The sequence below is a fragment of the Orussus abietinus genome, unplaced genomic scaffold (assembly GCF_000612105.2).
Source record: "Orussus abietinus isolate OABI.00-Male unplaced genomic scaffold, Oabi_2.0 scaffold25, whole genome shotgun sequence".
NCBI classification, from domain to species: domain Eukaryota; kingdom Metazoa; phylum Arthropoda; class Insecta; order Hymenoptera; family Orussidae; genus Orussus; species Orussus abietinus.
Genome location: NW_019394504.1, coordinates 973818 through 993072, shown reverse-complemented (window position 1 = coordinate 993072; position 19255 = coordinate 973818). Strand labels below are relative to the sequence as shown.

The following is a 19255-nucleotide window of genomic DNA, read 5'->3' as shown; positions in this document are numbered from 1 at the left end:
AGACAAAAAGAGGAGCCGCGCGCTAATGCGAAGGCGTGCGGCCTCATGAAAATGAATGATACGATAAAGTTCGCGTATCTGGCCATCCTGGCACACCGCCGCGAGAAGGCGACGACGCGATGTCGATACGCGGCGCGGCGCACACCTCGGACGTGACGAGGCCTCGGAGGCCGAAAGGAACGCGCGAGTCGAGAACACCTCTCGATTACCCTAAGTGCCTCGTTATCGGGGATGAAGCAATTTTCTTCGAAGGCGGACCGGTAGGCTCTCGTTTCCGCGCGCGTTTAGGCCGGCGTTCAGACCGTTTTCGCGGCGGATGTCATTAAGGAACCGTTCGAGATGTCGTTACGATCCCTCTCTGTAGACACTCGACTTCATCCGGACAAGGTGCGAAGTCTTGATCGAACTCCACCGAATTTCCCATTCGGAGGGACGCGCAGACCGGGATCCGCACGTCCGCATGCGGCGGTCCGCGAGTCTCCGTATTCCTCGCGGTGGGCAAGGAAGGCGAGGCGTGACGCGACTGCAAAGCAAAAGGAACCAACATAGAGAGTCACCCGCGCAAAAGGGTGACATGCTCCCGAGCCGGTTGCGCTCTCCTTGGAGACCAGCCGAGGCAGGTGAGCGCACCGCGACGGGGACTCCGTTCCACCGGTGCGCCACAGTATGCGACGCATGCGCCGCCGGTACCGTTAAAACGATACTTATGGAGGGACGCGATTCACTTCTCCCAGAAATCCATCCCGGGGTACAGGGGCGGCGCAATTAGTCCAGGAAGTCCGCAAAGAAAGGGGCAGGTGGGTACCCGTGCCCCATTGGTACCACACGGTTGCAGCTGTGCGGTACCAATTGCGGACCGATGATGGTCTCAATAAGGGATCCATGGCCGAAAAATAGCGAAGACCAAATTCGGTCTTGGCCTTGGTCTCTGTCATTCGCATCCTTTCTTGCGGGACCAGGACGAGGACTCTGAGACCAACACTCCAAGACCAACGCTTCCGTTCATCCCTACTAGATGACGACGACTCCACGGATACTGGGCTATAGGTCTTCCCGAAGAGCACCCTGTCTCAGGTCTACAGGGAATCGAGACCACTCGGGGACCACTCCAGGAAGGGGCAGGTGGATATACCCTGACCATCCCGCAACGGGGCCTTCGCGGTTCCGCCTACTCTTGGATCTTGGTGTTCCTTGGTGCTGGTCAGCTCTCTCGACGGTGTCAAAAGGTCCGTGGGCGTGCACCGTGCATGTCCACGAGTATCGAGGGTAACGTGGGCGTCAATAGGGGGCCAGGGGGGCGCCTGGTATACCCCTGCAAAATCCACCCCGCGGCAACCGGGCGGCGCAATTAGCTCGACGAGCGACACGCCGACTCGTCGGGCGCATCTTCATCGAGCGGGACCGGTCCGGCGTACATACGTACGAGATGCATCGACGCACCGGGGCGACGATGCATCTCCCCGGCGAACGCGACGGCGATGCCTCGTCGCGCAAATTAACGGGCGCCATCGATCATCGACGCTGCCCGCGGAGCGGCCGACGCGGCGCGTCCGCACTTCCCGCGGCTCGGGGTTCCTCTTCTTTCGCGTTCGCCAACATGGCGGAGGCCGGCACCACCGGCGAAACGTCCGGTTAACGAGTCACGCCCCGTTTGCCTCTTCCTTTACCCCGTGCTCGCAGGCGTGGATTAATGTTCCAGCTCCACCGAGGCGCGTTCGTGTGCTACCACTCGAGACGCCGCGTCTAGTCGCGTGGTACTTATAAAAATCGGAAGGAATATCGATATTTTGACCGGTGAGGTTTTTTGGTTGGAGGCACACTTTCACCTCCGAGCCCCCAGGTCGCCCGGCATCCTCGCGGGACTCCGCCGTTCTCCGATTTTCTTGGGGCCTTAAAACACGGCCCTGGACCCCGACTATCCCGGGAACGCGGTAACAGGTCCGCCACGGCACTCAACTTCGAACTTTCTCACTGTCTCTCGGAATTCTCGAGCGGCGGGAGCGGAGAACGCGCGACCGTGTTCCCGGCTCTCCTGCTTAATCATCGCCATTTTTTAGCCTGCCTCCCGCCGGGCGTAGTAAGCGTCGGCAACGTGTCGCAAACCCCACAATGAGTCTATAGTCCCGGCCTCGGACGTCCCGACTCGCCTAGGAATTCCCGCGGCGGGAGCGGAGAACGCGTGCTTTCGTCACCGGCGTCGACGTCGCGGCGCACCCACGCGCGTCGGCGACGCTTTTCGACCGACGCGGCGGCCCCGCAAATGTCGCCGGATATTTCGAAAGGCCTCTTCTCGCGTGGCATTTCGACGTTTTCCAACTAAAACCGACGCCGAAGAGACGCCCGGCGTACCCGCGCGTCGCCTCTAAGTGCGTGGCTGGAGAACTTTTGCAGACCCTAAATCCCGGTTCCGCTCCTGCGCCGATCAAGTATGGAGGAAGCTCCTCCGTGACCGGAATTAGGCGGAAGCGTGTACGCGCGATGGACGCGCCGGAAATTTACCGACCTCGTCGGTCTTGTACTACCAGCCGAAAATAAACGGCGAGGTGTCGACGGACTGCTAAACGCCCGCCGGCGTGCCCCAGGTATTAACCAGAATCATCCTAGAGAATAACCAAGACACTTTTCCAGAGTCCATATCCATTGGCGAAGGAATTCCCGAATTATTTCTCTTACCGCGAGTACCCATCGGATTTAAAAAGCGTCCCAGGCGGGAAGTAGTCAGAAAACGGTGCGACTCCATGGCGCGGATTAGGTGAACCGCATCGGGGAGGTCGCGCTTAATCGCTGGGTATAAACGCGCGGCTAATGTCTCTCCGCGAGGACGCAAAGTAGAAACGCTCTCAGTAGGTTACTGAAATGCAGGTCGAGCGGCTCGCCGAGCGCAAATATCATCCGCATCTAGAGTCGCGGATCGCTTAATTGAATGAAATTACTAATGGCCGACTCCGCGGAGACTGGTCCGCGTCGGCGCGATTGCGTTTCGCGGATTTACCTGGCAAGCCGACCGCCGCTTAGAGACGCCGTAATTGCATAAACGAGGCGTCACTCCGGTGAATATTCGCAAGTCGGGTCGAGGCTTTCGTCAAGGTTAAGTAAGAAAATGATTTCGAAGAGCCGGTTCGAAAATCCCGCTCCCCCCTGGCGACCGCCGGGGGCGACGCGGCGCCTCCGTCGGAGGGAAAGAGGGAGAAAAAAACGGAAATGCCGAGCGGGGAGAGGGGCCGAGGATAGGAAATAAAAAATCCCGCGGGGGGAGCAAAATAAGGCGAGGAAAAAGGCCGCGCAAACGGAACTCCAGCGGTGCCAGCAGGAAGGCAAAGGCTCCTCGTATAGGAGCAGGTTCTCACGCGAGGCGAGGAGGCGCGGAGGGAAGATGGCGGCCGCCAAAGTCGCGAACCGGTTGCCTGTCTACTCCGGGGTCTCTAAGCTCGCCGTGGCCGAACCGGCGTCCCTCGGGTCCTGCGGTCGCTCGCGGCCAGGATGGCCCACCCCCGCGGCAATTCTTAATCCCACGAAAATACCGGAGGGCGGTCTCCGCGAGTCCCGCTCTAAGCCCTCGCTTACGGGGCTATCCTCCCATTGTATCCGTCCGTATCGGAAGCCGACGCGCTGGAAAAATCCGCCGGTAAACTGTGTTAAATCGGGCCGGCGAAAGCGGACGGAATATACAGGTCAGTCGCGTTTACGTGGCCGGAGTGTCCTTATACCGGCCTGCGTTTACAGCGCTTACCGTAAATGCGGACGACAAAGCGCGGAGGACGCTCGGTAAGCGCCGCATGCGAAAACAGGGCGATAAGTGCCATGGTTGAAGTAAAGAGACCCGGCGCTCGGGTCGAGCCGGGCCATGTACTTGCTCGAGACGCAACCGCGCTGATCCCTCGACACCCGGTTGTTAAAAATGAAACAAAAAAAAAAAACACCATATCTATTTTAATTTAGATACAACATTTTCCCTTGAGGTGAACGAAATTCAGATGACCCGAGTTAATGGTATCGAATGATCTCGTCGGTAGTGTTAATTCAATTAATTCTTCTCTAATCCTTCTCGCTTGTTATTCGGTCGTACTTACAGGCCCGAGGTCTCATTTTCTGCGTCTCAGGACAAAGTGGAGGCGCGTCGCGAGGACCGGCGCGGCGACGCGCGACGCCGCGACGCCCGACGCGAGGACTGCCGGTCAGACTGGCGAGGGTCCGGCGAGCGCGAGAGGATCGAGCCTTCGGAGCCGGTCTACGATCGGTGAGCCCGGTCGAGCGGCCATAATGCACTGCGCCGCCTCGGAGAGGAATAGGTCAGCACGAGGCCTGACCAGTGACCACTCCCCCAGGCGCCCCTCGCTCATCCACCGATCGCCTTCCTTTTACACCCACACCACGAGATCGACCGTCGAGTCCTACCCCCTCCCCTCCGCGGTCCAGCCATGGATGCTGCGTCGCATATTATCTACACTATCTAGATCCCACGAGATAGGGAGGAGCAGGATAGGACATCTCGTTGATATCGTCATCCGAATTAAATTGGACGTTTAAAAAGAGAAGGGATAACGATTTCCATTGAAAATTCTTAATAATTAGAGAAAGAGAGAGACGTGCAACGTCTCGTGGATATCCTTATCCGAATTGAATTGGATGTTTAAGGAAAGGGAGTATAGCGATTTTAATTAGAAATTCTAGAAATTCGAGGGAGAGGATTTTTTGGAAAAATTCTTCGGCTGAATTTTTGGACAGTTAAGGGGGTTTCGAAACGTGCCAACGAGGAGGACAGAGGGAACGGTAGAGAGAGCTGGAACGAGGGCCGATAATTGGGCCTCCGTAAGGATGGAACGTAGTCCCGCTTTCGTGCGCCGCGTCGACCTCGGCGCGGTGACTTTTTCTAGGGAATTTAGTTCTCCGAGCACTTCTTTTTAGATACCGGTTCAAGAGATCGTTATGTACCCGGAACCGGCGCGGGTTAATCGCGAGGTGCGTGGGATAGTTCGCGAGCGAGACCATTTCGGAGTGTACACCTCGAGAAAGGAGTCCACAAAATGGCCACTCTATCTCTCAGAATTTCGTCACTCCCGTGTCCCAGCTAAGTTATCTCCCACACCGCGAGTCCTGGGTCCAGATCGTCCAGGACCCATTCAGCCTCATCCCCGTTCAATCCCAGTTAAATTAAATGCGGCGGAGGCAAAAGAACGTCCTCTCGAAAATAAAAACCAGGGAAAGGTAAAAATATCTCCAGGTGCACGGGTTAATTTCCAATCTCGACAAGACGTGCACACACTTCCTTTCCTTTTACAGCTTCGGCATGTTGCGGCCTAAACGCGGCGTTATTACGCTTAAGTACTATATTCTCTCGGCAAAACCTCTTGGATGTTCGCCGGTGTAGGTAAAAATCCATAAAAAGAAAAAAATGGCGACCCTTGACCGCGCGCTCAGGTGAAGCTGGTGAGGCTGGTAAGGCTCTTCGGAAACCCGAGAGCAGGTTCAAATCCGCGCGAGGGGAGGAATTCGGTCCTGGAGTTTGCCAGGAATCGCAAGGAACAGGACGTTGCGGGGGGAAGGGTCGAGGGGGGACATGGCGCATATGTGGAAATCACCGTTCCATCCTCGTAACGGGATAGAATGCGCGCCGTGCGTGGAAAGTCACGGCGACGGGAAGCTCGGCGAGGTGACATCGGCCGAGCTTGTGACAGCAGGCCTCCGCGAGAATTTCTAATGCGACCTGCATGCGAGAGGAGCATCCTCTCTCCTCGGTCCTCTCCTCTACCTCCGGAGAATTTCCCCACGGGTATCGCACACGACCGCCGAAAAACCGACGTCGCCCTGCGCGCCGCCATCATGGTCCCGGAAAAAGAAGTACCCTATCAAGTGGGAATTATTCAAGAAATACGAGCCTTGCAAAAGAATAGTGACGTCAACCAGTCTATTGCGTTTAACGGCTGACAGTATAATTTTCTGTTTTTTTTTGTTTCTGATTTTTTTTCCTCGATTTTTTGTTGTCATCTTTAATCACAGCGAAGCAGTATTTTCCGACCCCCTTGAGCCGCGTTTCCCGCGATAGTCTCCGTAAAAACATGGCCGAGCGATTCCGCGACGGAGTTGAGAACACCTCGTGATACCCTCCGAGGATAGCGGGGCAGAGATACGGAGGAAACGCGGCGATCCCTCCGCAGGCCGCCGGCGGAAGACGCCGGAGCCAAGGGCCGCGGGATCGGAACCAGTTTCATCATTTGAACGCTTAATTAAGCTGGTTCGTTGGAGAGGACATACGTAAATCCGAGAGCAGCGATCGAAGCTCAAGTAAGAGAGACGTCGATGCGCCGGGGGCTGGATAACATCGCGGGGCCAGCTGACGGTAACAAAACGTCCCTTGGGAAAAAGAAAAAAATGAGAAACACCCGGACGAATTAATCCACCACCTATAAACTCTCTAAAATGTACGGGCAAAGTAGATTAAAAGAATTATTTCTAACATTTCGGACGCACCAGCTCAACCCGAAAGGCCGTTAACACTCGACGGGACCTTCGATGGACTTCGGGCTAGCCAGCCATAACGCTTTTCAGGTTCTTATCACCCCTTCACGGGGAACATGCCTTGTCGCTATCAGCGTCGTCCTCGAAGTGGACGTGGCAGTCTACGCAAAGAAGTCACCGGAACGGCCAGCAGGCAATAACTTCTAATCGGGAGCGACTTTTGCGGAGCTCCTCGGAGGCGCCTCCATCGGATAAGCCATTCCGCGGAATTCCCATAAGTGGCACCAACTTGCCAACTTGCCAAGTACATAGGATACGTTCCGGCCCGTGGCCGCGCAGTCTTGTCTGGGTCAGCTCGTGGCGAGCGTCTAGACGTTGCCGCCATTTTTTTCTTTTTCGTCCTTCTTCTCCCTATTTCTCCTGCGTTTTCGTGCAAGCGTGCATTTGTTTAGCCGCGCACACGTGCGTGCGGACTTTCACGGCCACGAAACGGCGAACACGCGTGCAGGCGAGGGCGAGCCGCGAGACGGACCGTTATAGGCGTTACACGCGCGTTACATATGGCGCCCATGGTGTACAGAGTGTAGACGTGTACCGGTGTACACGCGCAGGGCGTGCACGTACCTCGGCGGGCTCGTCGTCGAACCTATCGGCGGTTCCTGCGAGATTAATAGAATGCATCCCCGGTGTGCACCTATCTTGAGCGCCCTGCCTAAATAATTAAAGGGTTGTGACCACCGCCCACTGGCGAGATCCCTATCGTAACGAGCCACGGGCCACTCGGAATATTCAGTTTAGACTAATGGCCGAAGAGACCCGATTGCCCCGCTGCAAAGACCACGGTAAGGAGAAGGGCCATAATCAAAATCAACCAACAAAGGGAAAAGAAATTTCGAAAAAAATGGCGAACCTTTGTCCATCCACTCCGCTTTGATAGAAAGTACAATTCTTCACATAAACTCTATTGATATGGAATAAACTCGTGTTATATATACGGTTTTTGGCGATTCTCTTTATTTTTAACGACCTCACGATGCAGTATGGGGAAGTTATAGGTTTTGCGGAAAATTCAGTCGAGGGGGCGATTTTTGCATATGGAGCCGGACCAATCGGACGGGGTTCGGTTTCGAGCCCGTCCAGAGACTAGTCAGTTATTTCTGGAGGTGTGATCAATTCCGTGTCGTCTAAACGAGCTGCCGTGTTCGGCCGGTACACCCGTGCACTGTGGTGGTGCCGAAGGAAGGAAGGTGTATGAATTGTAACGAGGCGGCGAGCGCAGGTGGTTCGGTCCGGCCGTGTTAATCGAGGACTACCTACCCTCCCGCCATATCGCGTACACATATGCAAATTCCCCCCGCGTATGTACACCCCGCGTCAATGTTCTTGTCACGAGTCTCCGGAGGATCGGCCGGACGTGTCGCCGGAAAAGCTCCGCCGTCCATCGATCATCCCGGCCTCGGAAATGCGGCCGTGTCGCGGCGGCCGCAAAATCCCGAGTTACGGGGGCCGAGTTTAGTGCAAAACTTGAGATCGCAAATTCAGGCTCGATACCGACGATAAGACCTAAATTACTACATTGAAAAAAAAAAACAACCTCGAATATAAATAGAATATACCTGCATAATTATCGGGAACAATTTTCCCCGCTGATATGTCCGATGGTCAGTTAAAATGATATAAGTGATCGATTAATCGGCTATCAGGTTTCGACGAGGTATTTTACGCAGGCGGAAATTTTCCTACCGTAAGTGGGTTCGCCAGATAATGGGAAATAATTTCCCGTTATATCCAAACATCGAATTGATATTCAAATGAGCCCGCTTACCCAGCGATTCGCGTTTGTGAACAGAGAAGATGTAAACGCGGAGTTGGTCCAGCGGCCAAGTATACCTCTGCCCCGGTACCCGCGTGTACGTACACGCGCGTACACGGGCGTACACGGGGCATTCAATTACACGAGCCGTAGGTACCTATTAACACCGCGATCCGCAGTCCTCCCGCGGAGCGAGGAATAAAAAGGATAACCGAGCCGATACGCGAATGCGCACTCTATGAATTTCCAACGAGCCAGCTAACAAACCGCGACACGGTCGTCGGGACGGATCGCGCCACTGACTGATCAGCCGAGCAGAGAGCCACCTTCGGTTTTACGATGCTAATCACGCCTTTGAAAATGCAGAAATATCAATGCGCGTTACGCCCACGCGCGTGATCGGATCGGTAATTGAGGCGCGACACGAAAGAACGGTGTACCGAGTATCAGGACGAAGAGAGATAGGAACCCCTAACGACCACTGTCAAACTCGCCCGAAATCACTCCAATAATGACCCTGGACATTCCCCCTCATTGTTATTCAACAATATACATTCATGGAATTCTCAATTTTTACGAGAAAAAAAAAATCATTTTTCGCCCTTTACTTTGAAATACACCTTGTTGGACTACCCAGTGCAACGATGAGAAGGTAAACGGGGGAATTTTGGGCACTTTGGGAATAAAAAATGATGGTTAATAATGGTTTATACCGCTGGACAGGCGCTTAAGAGACGATACCGTGGGATCGTTCTCGTGTAAATTTCGCGTTTATATGGAATTGGGTGATATTTAAAGTTAGATCCTGGTGTTGGGGCTGGAAGGCGAACCTGCGCCCAGGCAGTGTCCAGGCTCCTTTTCGCTGGGCAGTGACATCATCGGCCACCTATGTCTTCCTCGCGCACATCCGCAGGCCGGGCACGTACTTTCGGCCAAAGGGAACATTAAAATAAAAATATTGTCCGGCCGAAGTTGAACTTATAAATCAACCACGCGAAACTACGGAGCCGTCCATTGTTGTCCGACAGGGTTTTCGGCCACGGGTCCGGGGTCCGGGACAAAAACCACCGGATGTGAGAGTCTCTTTACGCCAACCACGGGTATTTTTACCTTGCATCGTCCTGGCCCACATCGCGCGTCGAAAGAACGTACACGAGCATTCCCTGGTCCTGGTGTTTTGTCTCTGTATCTCATCCCGATGACCAAAATGGGTCTTGGTATCGTTCTCGATTTTAGTCTCGGATTTTCTGCCCATCGTGAACCCCGCTGCTGGAGATCATCCCAGTGGATGATTTCCCGTCTCCAGAAGAATGCGGTTAAATCTAGCCGAGAGTAATTCCGGCGCCGCCAGGAACGGATACATCGAGGTCTCCTTCTGGGCGCACGTCGTCCTCCATTACGCACCCGTTCTCCTTGGGGATTTATTTCCTGGCGGTCCAATTTTCCATTAGACCGCCGCGAGGCTATCCTACGTGGCATCTTGGTTCCTCGTGACTCTTTCCCTCTTATTTCCTCGGGCGACTTTATTCGAGTCTTGCGGGGATGACGAGCGCGCTCCCGGATTTACGACGGCTGAGGCGAGCTTGCCAAAGAAAGGCGATTCCGCGAGGGGAAAAAAAAAGAGAGAGAGAGAGAAGAAAAAAGAATCCGGGCCAACTGCGGAGGATGCGACCTCCGTCCGCAACGCGCCTCGTCCTTTCTGCCGAAGGACGAGCCCGAGGTGCGTCCCGTTACGCTCGTCCTAGTGCGCGCTCTTTTTCCGACGTGCCGCTTTTTTACGACTAGTCTAATTTACGAGGGTTGACCATGGTCAGGGTCGCGCGCCACAGGAGCCAGGTAGACCTGGAAGTACAGGTGACGCAATTAGGCGCGACCTTGCTCCGGAACCATTTCGCACCCCCCGATGGCCCGAAAGCACGGACGCATACCCGGGGCGCACCCCGGGATGCCTTATCCAGGGAATTGCGGGACTCCCGGGGGAGCGACGAAGAGAGAGGACGAGGGGGTCCAATTCCGAAATTAGACCTCCCTTTGGCAATGTTACCCGCGCCCTTAAACACCCATTTGTCGGGCCGACTTTGGCCGGAACTCGTAATCTTCAAGGTAAATTTCGGCAAACTAACAGGTAACCATTCGACCAGGAACGCCCAAGAAATTTGAATGCCTTAACTCCGTGTTTTTGCGTATCAAAACAGCGCAAAGGATCTTAACTCTGTATTTTCGAGTATTAAAACAGTGCAAAGGACCTTAACTCCTAACTCTTCGCTTATCAAAGGAGTGGTGTAGAGGTTTTTGTTAATTTTTTAACATTGCCTCCAGCTCGGGTCTGGTCATTTTGCAGGAAGGATCGCCGGCGCGCGGATACGCCCTTAATAAATCACGCCTGGATGCTGAATTTCCGGCATTAATGAAACCGCGAGGGACTAAGCAGTTTGTAGGCATTTGTTTACCCGGGAAAGGGAACTTCTCGCAACAATTGCCTCCCGTGAAAAATCCACCCCTGATTTATCGTCGCTTTCCAATTGGCTCTCCTGCTTCGGGAAACTAGTGCGGTTCTTTGCGCCACCGCATACGCGGCGGGGGACAATTTCGTCGATTAACGATCCTGAAAAATTGCCTGCCATCGCTGCTACCGCGCGCCGCGTCTTCCTCCCTAATTAATGTAGCAGAAAATCGCGAAAAAATTCGTCCGGTTTCAATTCTTCCGAAATTCCCCCGGCGCGTTTTTAGGCTCTGCCCATCGCGGGCAATTTCGCCGATTAACGACGCCGAAGAACGGCCGGAGCCATTTCTGGGATTAACGAGGCCGCAGACGGAGAAATAATTTTGTTTGCATTTTTCCATCAGGATTAAGAGATCCCGAAGAGCGGGCGGTCTTCGAGATTCTCCGGAGGCCTCTTCTGCAAACGTCTCCGCCTCTTTGGCAGATTTTACGGCCGAATATCTCAAAATGTTTATACTCCGTCTCGGTAGAAATTTCTCTTGAAAAGAGTCTCAAGAGCATCCCTCGGGCGGAGAGTCCGTCAAAGCAGTCCGCGCGGAACTCGCGCATCAGCCTCCGCAGGACCTCGCGATTGTTTTCATTTTTGAGATAGCTATTAATAGGGACTAGGGCACCGAGATAGAAAACTCCGTGACCCGGAACGTGCGCCGGGACGTTAGAGCGACGGAGAGGCAAAAGCTCACGAGGTTTAAACGCTCGTAAACATCCCTCTCCCAAGAGAAGCGCCAAGACCGTCGCCACTGCGACGTCCCGACGTATTTTCCCGACCCGCGAAAATTATTCAGAGCGAGAATAAAACCGGCAAATTTGAAAAAGAAAGAAAAAAAAAAAGAAAAACCGAAAGATCACTTCATAGCCGTAGCACGAGCGAACCATGCGCGGAGCCGGCGGTAGCGGCCATAAAGTCCTCCACTTCATAAAGCCGTCGGCCGAGGAGTTCCTTCCCTCGGCGAGAGTTTTAAATCAGACTTATTAATGCCCCGGAAAATCAGAGGCTCCAGGAGTCAATTTGGGAGTCCGCGAAGTGGCACGTCGAAGGTATTACCTCGAATGGCACATCAAACATGGCGGCCTCAGGGGCAGCGCACAGAAAGCGCGTTTCAAACGCGGTTAAAAGTGAGCGCGAGTGCTCTGCGAATAGACCGGGCTCGGCCCCTCGATAAATCCCAGTAATTACGGATTTCACCTAAAGAGAAGGCCGCGCTGATTAACGACTTCCACCGATAACTCGTTCCGCGCGTCGCACGTGCACGAGGACGCGTTGGTCGAAACATAAGAGGTCGCCGAAACGCGGGGGATGAAGGGAAATTAATATTTCTCCCAAACCGGGAGCCGATCTCGGAAGATCCGGGCAAATCCTCGGTAACGGGCCGAGTTCCTCGAGAACGAGTATCCAGAAGGTCTGTCGGCGTTCCCGGTCCCTCCCTGGTAGGGGGATCTCGAGGGGTTGCTCGAGAGGGAAGATAGGCGTCGAGGGGGTCGGATCTCCGAGGGAACCCGGGGGTAGTTCCGATCCATGAGGCGGCTCTCGCCCTCTATCATCCTCGGAGGGTTTGTTAAGCTTCGGGCGTCACTTATCTCGCGGCCGCGGGCGGGTCGGGGGTGGTCGCCTCCGAGCACATCGGCCGAGGGTTGGGGTCGCCGGTGGGCTCGGGGTGAGTTACGGGGCCGCGGCAGGGGGGGCATCGGGTGACGTCGCGACGCCCCGGGCTCTACGGGCAAGTTCTCGAAAGTGTCGGCTAAACTGATATGAGAAATGGCCGCTCCGTGCTGCCCGTAGGGGATGAAGGCGCCGGCTACCTATTCGTTTTAGTTGGAAACGCCGGGTGCGTTGTTGTACCGTTGCGGCCCGTGATATGGCCCGACGTAATACGGGGGTCCGACCAACCCCCCGCGAGTCGCACCCCTTGCGACCACCCCCGAGATATTAGACCCTGCCGAGGGGCGCCGCGACCGGGGGCGGAGGTAAGGACGCGAGAGGAGGACGCTTATCACCGCCTGCAGCCGCGGCGACCGTCGCATCCTTATTTATGGGCTCCGTCAGGCGACGGAGAGATGGTTCTTGGAGCTGAGAGACCTTTGGATAGCTTCGCTTCCGCGATTCGTTCTCGTTTCATTGTAGATTTATTCTAAATTCTAGATTCATTCTAGATTCATTCTGGATTCATTCTGGATTCACCTCCGATTCACCCCTGATTTCAAGGGCCACTCGACATATCCTCACCACGAAGAGGTTAAAATCGAAAAATATCAAGCGAGAGCCCGCGGAAGTGGGTTAACCTAACCCAACTCTTCGTACTTGAAATACGACAATGACTGATTGTTGCCCGATTTTTGTGAACCTTGAAACATTTAAAGCCCAGGGGAAAGAGTTTCGAGAGCAAAAAGAGTCGATACTCCTCGTTGTAGGTGGATAATCTCGACCCCGGCGCCTTATCAGACCGACCCCGTGTACGGAAATTAATCGGCACGAGAACTGACGAAGCTCTCGCGAATATCGAAGGCTGGGGGAGTCGTCGACCCCGAAGATGCACAATTTATGGCGGTCAAACAAACCCTGGGAAGCGCTAGACCCGAAGTTCGGCCGCCATCGGCGAAACGGCCAGGGTAAACGCGGCTTTGCAAATTGTTAGGTTGGAGGTTGATGAACGAGATCGATAAGAGGGAGCAAGGTGTATCCGCGAGTAATGACGGTGTGCCGCGCGTTTAATGGGGCGCTCACAGAGGTTCCGTCCAAGGGAACAGTCGAACGCCCCGCCGATGATACCCAGTGAAATTACCCCGGAATTAAAACGTCAGCCTTACCAAGTGTCCGAAAAGTTGGCCGGGAAATAAATTTCGGTCGCGCCCCGAGGAATGGGCCCAGAAACAATAAGATCCTGGATCAAGGTCCTGCCAATCTGGGCGCGTTCCTCGTGTCCTGGGTGCACCTCGTGTTCCCGCACCTCGTTTCTAAATTATCGTCCACGTCGCGACTCGAGGTTGCCTTTATTCCCGACGTCCTCTCGTGCGAATACCGTCATCCGCTTACAGGATCAATTTTGTCCCTGGCGATGACGTCACTGGAACGATCTTAGCCCCCTATCCTCGCAGCGACACCGGCAATGGCGGAACGGATCACTCTAGCAGATACCTACGTTTCGTGCCAAGGTCTACAAGGTACGGTATCGCGTATAATGACTTTTACTCGACCCGGTCGAGAGAAACCGCAGCTAAGCGCGTCTTGAACCAAAGAGCACATATCGACTCCAAGTGGAAAACGTCATACGCGACAGTGATACCGGACCGCCGCTCTCCGGGCAATAGATCCATCAGTACGTTGATAAGCTTGATAGGCACGTTATGCACCGCCTGCATAAATTACGGGCAGCGCAATTTCTCAGGAATAAGGATACCGTCCTTTTCGCCCCTTCCTCGGGCCCCGATAAACACGTGTTGCAAAAGAAAATGTTGCAAACGGTGTTGACACGATGCACCGCGTAAACCGTATTTGCCGCGCTTCCTTTTTCGGGGAAATTACAGGAACGGTTTTGGTAGGCGTGAATAGACAATTTTAATTGGATTCAGGAATCAAATGAGGCGATGGCAGCGATATCGACTGCCCGCGCGGCTTGTAAAAAAGTGTCAGTACCGATGTAAAATATATGGTGAGAAATTCACTTGTATTGTGATAAGCTTGATTGGTAATTAGTTAACTATGTGCATAAATTCTGGGCAAACGGAATTTTTCTCTACATGGAAAAGAGGGTGTTGACGATTATAAATTGAAAAGGAACGTGTATGAAATTTTCAATTGCCTTAAAAAATTCTGCCAATTGTTGAGAAATTTGCCTCCCTGGAAGGAACAAACGGGAGCGGAATACTTGCTCCAGAGCGATGCTGCGAGTCGCAACTTCATACTTGTCAAGGTCGGCAAATTATGCCCTAGTATAATCTCACAAAGTAAAATTTCTCATCTCGATAAATCAACACCCGTGATAGGGGACACCGTTCCTATTCATCATGGTCGGATGGAAAATTTATTTTGACCGAGAAAATCCTTTCGGTCCAAATGAATTTTATTCAGCGGTAATAAATTGCGGCACAGGTGTCCATTAAACGGACTGATTTACTCCCGCCAAGTGAATACCTTTCCCAGTATGCACAATAACACCTCCCGACCGAAATTCGCGGGCAATCCGTGTACAACCCGCGTGCAATCCGCACAAAGTGATGTTTTCCTGCATCGATCACCGGACATACTCGGACACCGACCCTCCTCAAGAACGGCCTGCAAATAATGCGGTCTAAATCTCCCTAATAAAAAATGTCCCTTCTTCCCGCGTTTTACAAAGAATTTTCTAACCCCATGTTTTACGGATCAGCGGGTACCCCGTCATCTCCGATACAAAAATTTGAGATCATTCCCCCTTCTTCGTCAGCACGAGTACACGTGCATTAAGGAACTTCTTTTCGGCCTTACCGTGTGGTCGTGCGGCTAGCAGTCGGTGTGGTCCGGAGCCAGGGCCAGGTCCAGGTGTCGATGTCGTCGCAGTCCTTGGTCGTCGCAGTTCATGGCAAGATGATTGCGAGGTGCGAAGTGCTAGGAGCGCGGTCAGCTCGCCGTCGGCGCCGACGGCGTCCGGGAGCCGCGTGAAGTCGTCCGCGGTCTCGTTCCGCGTTCCGCGTCCCGGGCGAAGGAGCGCGCGGCGGTGCGCCGCGCGGCAGAGGCCCTTCGCGGGCCTCGGGTCAGGTAAATGCCGGCCGCGGAAGAGCTCCTGGCCGGTCCCTCGGACGGTCTCTCTCGCGAGCCAAAGCAAACTTGTCGGATGGCAATACGTGAGTTAAATGTTCGCCGCGGATGGTTTACGGCCGATAGTCCCCACCTCGCGCCGCCACGCGGCGCTGCCTCCGCGGCCCGAGCAGCCGTGGTGCTGCTCGCTCCCCGTCCTCGTGTGCTACCCCCTCCCCCCGGCGCCTCGCCCCACCCCCGGCTGGACGCGGGACAGCGGTGGCCGGAGGGGCGGGACGCGCGGCCGGCCAGGGGGGCGAGGGAGAGAAGGCAATAGGTAGCCGGCGCGAGAGGGAGAGAGAGCGCCCACCGAGGAAGAGACCAGCGCCGAGCGAGGGACGGAGCGAGAGCGAGAGATGTATGCGGGCAGCACGGGAGCGACGGAGACAGCGGTGACCCGCATACACGCGCGGTCGCCAGGGTCGAGTGAGAGGGGGCCACGTGCGGATGCGGGCGAGCGAGAGAGAGGGCCGACGGCCTACGAGACGGAGACGAACGACGCGCGCACACCGGGGTAAAAGTAGGATTTATATGCAAGGGCGTTGTTAATGGCGGAGGCGCAGGGAGGGGGTAGAGGGGACGCCGCGTCTCTCTCCGACCGCCGCGGTCGCTCCGGAGCGCCTTCTCTTTCCCTCCCGCGGCTCTACCCGCGCGCAGGGACGGCCCGGTGACGCAACCGACCACGTGACCCCGAGGAGACCAATGGCGGCGCGCTTTTTCGAATCTCCCGCCGCTGACCCCACCTCGCGGATTCCTCCGGCCGGTTATCATCGCATGCACGTGCAGGATTGAGCCATTACCTGGTGCTTGGCGTTATAGGTATAATTATATAGCGTCGCGATACACATCGAGTAATGGTGATTTGTGGCACTGCCCCGCACACACGGCCGACCCCGACCACGTGGTGAGCCGCAGACGATGTCAGGCCTGGTGCCGCCCTATGCGCGAGGAGCCGATACCTCGCATCGGCGCGCCAAGAGATACCTAGATACCGAAGGCGAGGGATGCTACGCGAGGAAATGACCGAGGGCCGGCAAGCTGCTCGAGGAGCGAGGGCCGTTCCATCATCGGCGCAGCCGAACTGGATCGCCATCGCGCGCAAAGATGGCCGCCATAAGGCGCGACGATACAAATATCATTTTTTTTTAACACCGCTTAGCACAAATTTTCCTTCTCAAACGGTCGATGTCGCTTGGATCACGTTGGCGGAATCGAATGGTAGGTAGCGATTTTTCATAAGTTTTCGGAAATCTGAGAAAGGGAGGTGTGAACTTCTCAGGTGACGCGACCCTCTCTCTGTCTCTTAAGCAGACGCGGATAACGAGCCTGGCGATTTATCATTCGTTCAGGACGCGCTATCTATCATGCCTCGCACAATTACTCGTCGGCAGCCGCGACTCGGTTTTTCACGCCGCCGACAGTAGCGCATTTTCATAATTGAATGCCTAATGAAACTCGCCCTGGGTTCGGCACTCGGCGAGTAGATCGCGAGTATTCGATCCAGCTCTCAGTCGCGATTTAAATCGAATTCGGGAATCGTCCTTGGCCGATCCGGCGGATTTGAAACCGGCCACCCCGGAGCCCGGCTCGAATTTAAAGCCGAAAATACTCGGATCACTCGGCCGACCGCGAATGGGGGACTCGCTTCATGGGATATTTATTCTCGGTCGATCTACCGGTGAATTTCACCCGCGAAATCCGACTTGCCGACTGTTTTGCATCGGACGGTCTACCGAGAAGATACCGTTATTATAGCGTGACGCAACGAGTGCTATCGACAAGCGCGATTTATTGGACGGTAAATAATTTCCCGACACAAAATCAATAAATCCCAGCCCGCTTTCCTTTCCGTTCGGGGCGTATCTGTTTCCCCGGGTATTTTCGAAAACCCGTACCGAAGCGCCGAAATAAACGGCCGAGATTAAAAGCGCCACAGGAATCCCCCGCGGGGCGGAGGTTTCCTGTAAGGGGTAGCCGACGGTGATCGAATCTCGTTTTATCGATTCGGCGCCGGCAGAAAGGGAAGGAAAAAAAAAAGCACCCTCTGGATCGCTGCCGCGGGGGAGGCGAGCCTTCCGCCATGGCGCTGTCAGTTGGACCCGCCACGTGGTAGCGCTCCACTTCCGGCTTCTGCGCGCTCCGATAGGCGAGGGGAGTACATGGTATCGATCTCTCCAATGAACCTCCATTTTAACGATACCGGCCGAAACTCACGCTAATCCGAACCCTCTTTCGTAACCTGCCCACTTTAAAACGATACACCTACACCCGCAATAATAATTAAGATAGTTCCGAAAAGGACAAATATATTCTCCAGATAATCACTCGAGGGTGAATTTTTTACCCAGTTTTGTATTACATTCAGGAAGTTGACACGGAATACGCGAATGCGAGGAATTAATTTCCGATTATGGGGTGACGTACGGATTTTAGTGAGTCAATTTAAATCCGCCCCACTTTGTTGCTCTCCGAATTCGCCACGTGGTTGCCGGCCACTTCCGGTCTCTCGGGCGGTACGTTAGGCAAGGGGAGTGCATTCGCAGTTTGACGGAATGTTATTGCGGTCATAATCGCGGGCACCAACAGGTGCGAGCTCGTACGAGCCTACACGTACAGCGCAAACGTATAGCGCAGAAGCGTGCCGGTGGGCGCGAGAGGGCGAGGGAGGACGTATACCTATATTACCGCCAGAGGGCAATAAAGACCCCCCATCCCTATAATCTGCGGCGGAAACAATAACTAAACAGCCAGCCAGCCAGCCGCACGGCAATGACCCACTGTCGTCCGTAACGCTAATGGCTTCTGACCGGTCAATGCTGCTCGACGGATCGGGATTGGCCCGCTTGGCAGACCGCCGCTCTTTCGGACTTTCGGGAATGCCCGAAGACCTCCTCCGCCTCCATAGGTGTCCAACTGACCGATTCAAGCAAACCGATCCTCTAATCCGCACTTGGCAGCACGATTTTCTCGATAAACGAGGGTGGAGATATCGAGTCTCCCGTTTGTATTTATTTTCTAATTCATTTTTTACCTTTACCCGTGTAAGGGTATGTGCGTCGTCGATGGACGAAAAATATTTAGATCATGAGCAAGGGGAGGAAATTTATTTGCAGGTTTTGTGCAAAATGTAAGAGGTGTGGGACTTGCGCGCAGCCACCCTATCGCGGCGTCACCCCTGGCTTTCGCGCCCACCCGGGCCCATTCTTCCGCCCACTTTCGCCCACTTTCGCGCCCACCCAGGCGCTTACCCGGGATCCGGCGTATCTCCCGCCTTGATCTACTTCCTTATCGTGGCGAAATTGTCCTGGCCGCCATGGCGGGTCCTCGCTCCCTCGGGCCGGCCTTGCGCACCGGCCGTACGTTACTCCCGCGAAAAAAGACCTTCCACGGGACGTTTAATTTCCGAAGACCTTCCGCCAGCTCTATTCACCTGCCCTCGCCCCGAGAGGCCGCGAATTCCGTCATTTAGGCTTACGGGCCCGAGGAGGACAGCAATCTTCCGGGCGATAGACCCGGAATAAATTCGCCCGCCGGGCGATCCTAATGCGCCCGGGCGCGATGCTTCTTCTCTTCCCGGGAAATCTTCCACTACTCGCAGGCGGGAAAAGTGGGACGCTGAATTTCCCGGTGCGCGCTCGAGCGAGGAATTTAAAATGGAAATTGCACCGAGGAAAAATCGTACCCAAGTATTATGTAGGAGAAAAAAAAAGGT

At 54.7% G+C, this 19255-nt stretch overlaps 1 protein-coding gene across 1 annotated transcript in view; it reads right to left on the bottom strand.

Annotated features, from left to right (window-relative positions):
• Positions 1-15401, bottom strand: part of LOC105697646 (homeotic protein antennapedia) — a 110614-nt gene extending 95213 nt beyond the window's left edge. The window contains exon 1 of the mRNA XM_012421142.1: positions 15235-15401. The gene's annotated coding sequence lies outside the window, so the exon portion shown is untranslated. The remainder of the gene's footprint in view (positions 1-15234) is intronic.
• Positions 15402-19255: the final 3854 nt, after the last annotated feature.